Here is a 10,161-nt window from a genome sequence, read left to right on the forward strand (position 1 = left end):
TTTTTCAATGAGGGAGCAGGAGTAAGTCCAGTAAAAGTAAGGTTTATTTACAGATTACTTGCCTTTAATGGAACATGAGTGCAATGAAAATCTTTTGTGAAATAGAGCTTGAGGTGCTTGCATGAGGGCCGGCACTGACACAAAAAATATGAACGATAAATGCAGCACTAGGTGGCTACAACCTGTAGACCAGTAATTTTGAAGCCAACCAGTCATGATGACCATTCATTTCATGGATGTCATGTTGTTTTCTCCACTTAAACTGCAAAATCATGTATGGACAAAAATTTAACAACGTTTAAGAAGGTATAACATGCTGATCACAACCATAAAATGTATTTATTTATTATTTAGTTATTTATTTTTATTTTATCATTTGATTTTTAAATGGGCCACAATGAAATAAGTGAAATAATCACTTTCTTGTGTCATCCATGAATTGTTAATGTATTTCCATTATATTATGTACTTACATTGAAATTACGAATACAATCATGCACACATGCAAGCAGGCCGCACCGCACTTACACTTTTACATAAAGATAATTTACCAGCCCTGCTGGAATGCATGTGAGTCCAGAACTTAATTATCAAACATCCATTGTTCAGTGTTGTTTGCTAATATTCATAGTTTCTCTCCAAAATATTTGTCCTATCAACATTCGGTGTTGGCAGCATTGACAAAATACATGAGCTTACTAAATGGCATACAAATGCCAGCTCTCCCCAATTTCTCCATGATCAAAGCCATATGCCCCACACCGCACGCACGCATGCCCACAGAGGCCACTGGGGCTATTATAATATAAATTATATAATATAAATATGTGATGGTTCCTGGAGAGGAACCATCACCTTTGAGCCTTTGTGCTCTTGGTAGGGTATCCCATGCCAAATTGGTCTCAGGCATGAGGCCAGACTAAGAAGGTTCACAAGACACCATGACAGAACAAGGCAGAGGAAATGTGACCCGACCTGGGGGAAACCCGGGGCCCCCGTCTGGAGCCAGGCGTGGATGTAGGGCCCGTCAGCGAGTGCCTGCTGGCTGGGCTTGCCACGGAGCCCAGTCGGGCACACCCCCCTGAAAAGGCAACGTGGGCTTTCCATCTCCACCTTATCGGCTCACCACCCGAAGGGGGAACTGCTGGTGTTGGGTGCGCTGTCCCATGGGTGGCAGTGAACGTCAAAGGCCTCGGCAGACCAGACCCAGGCAGCATGGGTTAGCTCTGGCGGTGTGAAACGTCACCTCGCTGTGGGGGAAGGAGCCGGCGCTTGTGCGGGAGGTGGAGCGATACCAGTTAGATCTGGTGGGCCTTGCCTCCAACGCACACCCTCAGCTCCGAAACCACTCTCCTTGATAGGTGTTGGACCTTATTCTTCTCTGGAGTTGCCCAGGGTGTGAGGCACCTGGCGGGTATGGGGATACTAATTTATATAGTGCTTTTCCATCTGTATCAGTGGAAAAGTGCCAATGTCAGGGTGCTGCCATACAAGGCAGTCACTACACACCGGGAGCAGCTAGGGGATTAAGGACTTTGCCCAAGGGCCCTTAGTGATTTTCTGGTCAGGGTGGGATTTGAACCAAGAATCTTCTGGTCTGATGCCCAACACTTAACCACTAGACCATTACCTCTCCCTAGATGAGACGGTCGCCTTTGGGTAGTGGGGGGCAACTCTGACTGTTGTTTCTGCGTATGCACTGAACGGCAGTTTGGAGTATTCAGCCTTCTTGGAGTACCTAAAGGGAGTCCTGTATGGGACTCTAGTGGGGGACTCCATTGTTCTGCTGGGAGACTTTAATGCACATGTGGGCAATGACAGAGACACCTGGACAGGCGTGATTGGGAGGAATGGCCTCCCCGATCTAAACCCGAATGGTCGTTTGTTATTGGACTTCAGTGCAAGTCATGGACTGTCCATATCGAACACCATGTTCGAACATAAGGATGCTCATAAATGTACATGGTACCAGAGCATCCTAGGATCAAAACTGATGATCAATTTTGTAATTGTATCATCTGATCTGAGGCTGCATGTTCTGGACACTCGGGTGAAGAGACGAGGAGAGCTTTCAACTCATCACCATCTGGTGGTGAGTTGGATCAAAGGGTGGGGTATGACTTTGGACAGTCCTGGTCAGCCCAAACGGATAGTCTGGGTGAACTTGAAACATCTGGAGGAGCCCACTGTCTGACAGATCTTCAACTTACACTTCGGCAGAGCTTTTCCAGCATCCCTGTGGAGGTTGGGGCATGAACCAGAATAGGCAATGTTCAAAGCTTCCATTGCTGAAGCTGCAGCGGGGAGCTGTGGCCTGAAGGTCTTGGGTGCCTCAAGGGGCAGCACTCCTCGAACACTGTGGCGGACACCGGTGGTCAGGGAAGCCATCCAACTGAAGGAGTCCTTCTGGGATATGTTATCTCAGAGGACTCCGGAGACAGTTGCAAGGTACCGATAGGCCCGAAGAGTAGCAATCTCTCCTGTGGGGAGGCTAAGCAGTGGGTGTGGGAGGAGTTTGAAGCAACCATGGAGAAGGACTTTTGGTCGCCACCAAGGTGCTTCTGGCAGGCCGTGAGACACCTCAAGAGGAGAAAACGGGGAACCATCTAAGCTGTTTATAGTGAAGATGACGCACTTTTGACCTCAACTGATGATGTAATCCGGCGCAGGAAGGAACACTTTGAGGAACTCCTGCATCAGACTGGAGCACCCTCTATAGTAGGGGCAGAGCTGGAAGCTGATGGAGGATTTTCATCAGTTTCCCTGGTGGAAGTCATTGAGGTAGTCAAACAACTTCACAGTGTCAAAGGCCCAGGGGTTGATGAAATCCGTCCAGATTTGCTGAAGGCTCTGGGTGTGGTGGGACTGTCTTGGATGAGACATCTCTTCACAATGAGTTGAGACCTGATCTGGGACAGTGTCCAAGGAGTGGCAAACTGGGGTGGTGGTCCCCATATTTAAAAGGGGGGACCAGAGAATGTGTGCCAATTACAGGGGCATCACACCTACTCAGCCTCCCTGGTAAAGTTTTACTCCAGGGTGCTGGAAAGGAGGGTTTGGCCGATAGTCGAACCTCTGATTGAAGAGGAACAATGCGGGTTCCATCCTGGTCGTGGAACAACCGGCCAGCTATTCATTGTCACAAGGATCCTGGAGGGTGCCTGGGAGTGTGCCCATCCAGTGTACATGTGTTTTGTGGACTTGGATAAGGCGTATGATTGGGTACCCCAGGAGATACTGTGGGAGGTGCTGCGGGAGTATGGAGTGAGGGGGTCCCTTCTCAGGGCCATCCAATCTCTGTACTCACAAAGTGAAAGCTGTGTTTGGGTTCTCAGCAGTCAATCAGACTTGTTTTCGGTGAGGGTTGGCCTCTGCCAGGGCTGTGCCTTGTCACAAATCCTGTTTGTGATATTCATGGACAGGATATCAAGGCGTACTCTGGGAAGGGAATGCGGTCTTGCCCCAAGTGAATGAGTTCAAGTACCTTGGGGTCTTGTTCACGAGTGGGGGGACAATGGAGTGTGAGATTGGCCAGAGAATCGGCACAGCAGGGGAGGTATTGCATTCACTCTACTGTACTGTTGTGACGAAAATCGATCTACTGGTCAATCTTCATTCCTACATAGTAGAGAAGCTTGAATCTTCGACTCGACTGGGTTGCTTGACGCGAGGACGTTTCGCTTCAAATCGCAGAAGCTTCCTCAGCTAAAATTCTTGCTCTGGTAGGGTGACTACCTATAGCAGTCTGCCTCTCGGTAGGAGGGGTCTGGTTAGGTTTAAAACTCCAGCTTTTGTGGCTTCTGTTTATTGTTCTCTACAAGAGTCAAGACAGAAGTCAGACTACCAGAGCAAGAATTTTAGCTAAGGAAGCTTCTGTGATTTGAAGCGAAACGTCCTCACGTCAAGCAACCCAGTCCAGTCGAAGATTCAAGCTTCTCTACTATGGAAACCACCTGGACAACTGAGAGCCTACACAGAAACTTCATTCCTACACTCACCTATGGTAATGAGGGTTGGGTCATGACCAAAAGAACTAGATCGCTGGTACAATCGGCCAAAATGGGCTTCCTTAGGAGGGTGGCTAGTGTCTCCCTTAGAGATAGGGTGAGAAGCTCAGTCAACCGTGGGGAGCTCGGAGTAGAGCCGCTGCTTCTACGCATTGAAAGGAGCCAGCTGAGGTGGTTTGGGCATCTGGTAAGGATGCCCCCTGGGCGCATCCCTAGGGAGGTGTTCCAGGCATGTCCATCCAGGAGGAGACCCCGGGGAAGACCCAGGACTAGGTGGAGAGATTATATCTCCACATTGGATGGGGAACGCCTCAGGATCTGCCAGTCAGAGGTAGTCAATGTGGCCCGGGAAAGTGAAGTCTGGGGTCCCCTGCTAGAGCTGTTGCCCCCGTGACCTGATCCCAGATAAGCGGTTGAAGATGAGTGAGTGAGTGTATACTTAATTAAAAGGGTGTGTTCTTATATTTTCTTGGACAACTGGGCCTTTTTTATTTGTGTGTGGTCTGAAGAATTCAAATTTTTTTCTAGAGGACAAAGAAAGTTAGGTGTGAACATATTGACGAATCACAGATTTATGTGTCAAACGTGTGTATGCACGGTTTAAGCACAGATTTGTGTATACAGTGCATGCAGAAAGTATTCAGAGTGCTGCAGTTTTTCCACATTTTTATGTTAGAGCCTTATTCCAAAATGGATGAAATTATTTTTTTCTCAAAATTCTACATAAAATACGTCACAAACACACTTTATTGTCCCCAAGGGGAAATTTGTCTTGGACTTTAAGTGCTCTGCAGACATTTCTGTCTCAAGAAATCCATAAATACAACAACAAACAGTACACTGCTTGCATGTCTTTGGAAAATTCACATATTGTACGTTACCCATAATCTAATATACAATTAACACAGCATTAAGGAAAAACATAATAATGTTATAATACACACCTTACTTGTACATATCTATACACACACACACATACACACACTGTTATGGATTTGATCCCCAAACACCTGGGTTAGACTCCAATGAAGGGAGGCTGAATGGAAAAAGAAAACCAGATTTATTGTACAAGGATTGTACAAGAACAAGTGCAGTGGGAATGGTGAGTACAGTCTTGGAGGTTAGCTGAGTGGAGACTCGGCACGCATTGCGGTGGGAACCGGTGGTCGCAGCCCAAGTGGATCCGGTGTGCAGGTGGAGTTCCAAGGTGTGGAATTGTGCGTGGTCCATGGTCCAGGTGGCCCCCAGTGGAGCTGACGGAGAGTGGTGTCACTACAGAGAAGGAGAAACTGTATGAGGGTGGCAGTGTACAACTGCTCAGAACCAAAAATAGCACAGGTGTCAAAAACCAGTAGATAACAAACAGAGAGTCCAGGAATTACTGCGACGGAACGCAAACAGTTGATTCTATTCAGAAATAGAGAGGCCAGGTACCAGGTCGTGAACACTGAGTTGCTGGCGCCGATGAGCTGTTGGACCAGGGTTTTTATAGAGGCAGGTTGATTGTAGACAGGTGTGCTCATCAGCTCCACAAGGTATGCCACCTGGAAGAGAGAGAGAGAGAGAGAGAGAGAAAGAGGAGAGAGAGAGAGAGAGGAGAGAGAGGAGAGAGAGAGAGGAGAGAGAGAGAGAGAGAGGGAGAGAGAGCAGAGGAGCAGAAACCAGGGCGACACACAACACACACATACACTTCACCTGGACTCATCAGTTTTATCCAATTTTAGACCTGTGTCTCATCTGCCATTTCTATCTAGGGTTTTAGAAAAGGTTGTCTTTTTACAGTTACAATCATTTTTAGAAGACAATCTCATCCTTGAAAAATTCCAGTCTGGGTTTAGATCATGACACAGCACTGAGTCAGCACTTTTAAAAGTTCATAATGACATCACTTTGTCGGTGGATGCAGGGAATCCTGCTGTGCCGGTTCTGTTGGACCTCACAGCAGCCTTTGATACTGTGGATCACACAGTACTTGTTTCCCGGTTGTAACATTTTATTGGCATTCATGGTACTGCACTTAAGTGGTTTAGATCATATTTGGATGAAAGGAGCTTTTCTGTCATGATTGGGGACCTTTCCTCATCAACTGCTCCTCTGTGCTGTGGAGTGCCGCAGGGATCTGTCCTTGGGCCGATTCTATTTTCTTTGTACATTCTGCCATTGGGGTCAATTATAACCCAGCACAATCTGTCCTTTCATTGTTATGCAGATGATCTGCAAATCTATCTGCCTGTGAGGACTAATGGGAGTGATGCTTTGTCATCATTATTTAATTGTATTCGTGATGTAAGCAGTGGCTGGCCCAAAACTTCCTTTACCTGAATAATGGTAAAACTGAGATCATGGTGTTTGAGCGCACTGGCATACCAAATGTGGTAACACCAAATTTTGGTGCTTTGGCTAACTATGTAAAACCAGTTGTCAAGAATTTGAGAGTGATATTTGACAGCTGTTTGAGGTTCGATCAACAGATAAATTCTGTTGTCAAAGCTAGTTTTTTCCAACTTCGCCTTTTGGCTAAAATAAAGCACTTTCTCAGTAGACGTGATCTTGAGACAGCCATTCATGCTTTCATCAGCTCCAGACTTGATTATTGTAATGCACTTTATTCGGGCATTAATCAGTCGTCTCTTGCACGTCTCCAGTTGGTGCAGAATGCTGCTGCTCATCTTTTGACAAACACTTTTAGACGTGAGCATATTACGCCCGTCCTGTACTCACTCCACTGGCTTCCAGTTCGTTTTAGAATTGATTTTAAAATTTTAATGTTTGTTTTTAAAGCTATTTATGGCCTTGCACCTCCCTACTTGTCTGAAATGTTAATTTTGCGCACCTATAGGACATTAAGGGTGTCTGGCCAGCTTTACTTAGATGTTCCAAGGTCAAGATATAAACGCTGGGGTGATCATGCTTTCGCGGTAGCTGGCCCCAGACTGGGGAATGAGCTACCTTTTGAGTTACGTACTATTCCTGACCTAGCACTTTTAAATCTAAGTTAAAGACTTATTTATTTAAACTGGCTTTTAACACTTAGTGGGGAGCTGACATGTTCTGTTATTTTTATGTTCTTTCTTATGTGTTGCTTTAAAAACTTTATTTTATATGTGTTTTATTTTTGTAAATTTGTGTTTTTAATGTTAAGCACTTTGGACACCAGTCGGTGCTGTAAAGCACTTTATAAATAAATGTTGATTGATTGATTGATTGATTGATACACACACACACACACACACACACACAGGCATGTGTATATATACATATACAATGATCATCTTTGAGATGTTTCTACAGCTTAATTGGAACCCACCTGGGGTAAATTCAGTTGATTGGACATGATTTGGAAAAGATGCACACCTGTCTACATATAAGGTCCCACAGTTGACAGTGCATGTCAGAGCACAAACCAAACATGAAGTCAAAGTAATTGTCTGCAGACTTCTGAGACAGGATTCTCTCAAGACACAAATCTGGGGAAGGTACAGAAACATTTCTGCTGCTATGAAGGTCCCAATGAGTACAGTAACCTCCATCATCTGCAAATGGAGTTCGGATCCACCAGGACTCTTCCTAGAGCTGGCCGCCTGTTTAAACTGAGCAATTGGGGGAGAAGGGCCTTAGTCAGGAAGGTGACAAAGAACCGGATAGTCACTCTGTCAGAGCTCCAGCATTCCTCTTTGGAGAGAAGAGAACCTTCCAGAAGGACAACCATCTCTGCAGCAATCCACCAACCAGGCCGATATAGCAGAGTGGCCAGATGGAAGCCACTCCTTAGTAAAAGGCACATGACAGCCCACCTGGAGTTTGCCAAAGGCACCCAAAGGACTCTCAGACCATAAGAAGCAAAATTCTCTGGTCTGATGAGACAAAGATTAAACTATTTGGTGTAAATGCCAGGCACCATGTTTGGAGGAAACCAGGCCCTGCTTATCACCTATAGCCAAGACCATCCCTACAGTGAAGCATGGTGGTGGCAGCAAGTCACATGACACAAAATTACACTATTTTGTTAAACTTTACAATTAATCAACAGTTCAGATGTATATTGAACATCGGGGGTGGTCCATATGGATCATGGAGCAACTGTGATCTGTTAAATACTCTGCATTTTCTATGGACCCCTCCCCACCTACTTTTCTACAAGAAACTAATGTTCAGTTGTATTAAAATGAATATTGTGCCACGGTTCTTTGATGTGTTCCAATGCATACCTTTTTTTTTTTTTAGCCACATTTATCTTTAAGAGTTGTTACTGGCCTACCAATGCATGGATTCTTAAATACTGGCTTCAATATGAAATTTTTGATTTTCTCCTGACCTGGCTGGTTGTGCAAGTCCATTTCAAAACCTTCATCATTGAAGGTGCGACTACACACTTATTCATTCTTCCACTCCTCCCTATGCTAACAACAATATTGATAAAAGCTCTCTTTGTATCTAGAGTCAGTTTAAGTAATATTTTATTGTACAATCATTTTCTACCTGTGTCCCACTAGCTGATAATGATTTATTGTCTCTCCTTTCTGAGCAGTCACTGTTTAATAAAGGGAGTGAAATGTTGGTGCTACTAGTTTTTTTTCTTCACATGATAATGTTTTTACATCCTTTCAGCAACTTTTCAAAGCAACTTTTCCTAAAAAAAAGAAGATATCTTAGGATATCTTTTCCCTTGAGTTTTACTAACAAATTTGTAATGGTGAGCACTTCTCCTTTGCTAAGATACTTCATCCACCTGGATGGTGGATCATCAGGTACTTTCACCGCACCATTGTTGCTTCAGGCAGTGAACCTCCTGAAGTCTACTATCATCTCCACAGTCTTGAGCGGGTTCAGCTACAGGTTGTTCTGACCACACCAGAGGACCAACTGTTCCACCTCCTGTCTATACAACCTCATCGCCATCCTGGATGAGTCCAGTGATGGTGGTGTCCTTCACAAACTTCAGGAGTTCAACAGAGGGGTTTACTGAGGTGCAGTCATTTGTGTAGAGACAGAAGAGCAGTGGGAAGAGCACACACCCCTGAGGGGAAGCAGTGCTGATTGTACGTCTGCTGGATGTGATGCTCCCCAACCTAACCTGCTGTGTCCTGCCTGTTAACATGATTGGCTGGGCGTTTCTAGCAGATTTAGTTTCATTCTCTGAAACCAGTTGAGAGTTTGCTTGGTTGTGTGTTTGGGATCATTGTCTTGCTGAAATGTCCACCCTCGTTTCATCTTTGCCATCTTGGTAGATGGCAGCAGATTTTTTTTTTTTTAATCAAGAATGTCTCGGTACATTTTTCCGTGAATCCTTCGTTCAGTTATGAAGTTTGTCAGTGTTGTATGCTGAAAAACAGTCCCACACCATGATATTCCCACCTCCAAACTTCACTGTTGGTATGGTATTTTTGGGGCTGGTGTGCAGTGCCATTTATAGTGTGTATTATTATGGCATCCAAAGAGTTCAATTTTGGTCTCATCTGACCAGACTATATTCTCCCATTATTTCACAAACTTGTCTCAAAGTTGGGCAACAAACTTTAAATGTGCTGTTGCTTTACGACGACTTGAGAGTGACTTGATGGTGACTTTGTCCAACCTCTGCTAGAGCACAGACTGTAGTGTTGACTTCTACGAACGTTTGTAGAAATTTTTTATGGAGCACTTTCAAATGTGTGCTGCCATTCATACATCAGGGCTATAATAACAGGTTGATCCATTTAGTACAGGAAATGCATTTTGTTTGTGGCTTCTAGCTCCATAAATCAATTTTACATTTTTTTCTACGTCAAAGATGCATCAGATATTAAACTAATCATACCAAATACTTCACTTGATCTTAACCAAAACACCACAAAGCCATAACACCAAAGTATTTCTAATCCTGGGATACTTTTTGGCTCCAGGAAATTCTTTGTTGTTGTGTAGCCGCATGATGTCAGACTGGTGCCAAAATGAGGAAAGGGCTTTATTTACAGAAATACAGACAAATGTGAGGAAAAAGTTGGCAAATGGTCTTACTTTGTCAATTTGTGTGTGCTGATTCCAAATCTGCCATTTCAAATCAAATCAAATCAAATCAATTTTATTTATATAGCGCCAAATCACAACAAACAGTTGCCCCAAGGCGCTTTATATTGTAAGGCAAGGCCATACAATAATTATGTAAAACCCCAAC

General features: G+C 44.5%; 1 non-coding gene across 1 annotated transcript; it reads right to left on the minus strand.

The window, feature by feature from the left end:
* Positions 1 to 9,653: 9,653 nt before the first annotated feature.
* LOC117513149 lies at positions 9,654 to 9,846 on the minus strand. The gene has a single exon (XR_004561468.1). It is a non-coding gene; the product is annotated as a U2 spliceosomal RNA (small nuclear RNA).
* Positions 9,847 to 10,161: the final 315 nt, after the last annotated feature.

This window comes from Thalassophryne amazonica, chromosome 6 (assembly GCF_902500255.1).
Source record: "Thalassophryne amazonica chromosome 6, fThaAma1.1, whole genome shotgun sequence".
Classification (NCBI taxonomy): domain Eukaryota; kingdom Metazoa; phylum Chordata; class Actinopteri; order Batrachoidiformes; family Batrachoididae; genus Thalassophryne; species Thalassophryne amazonica.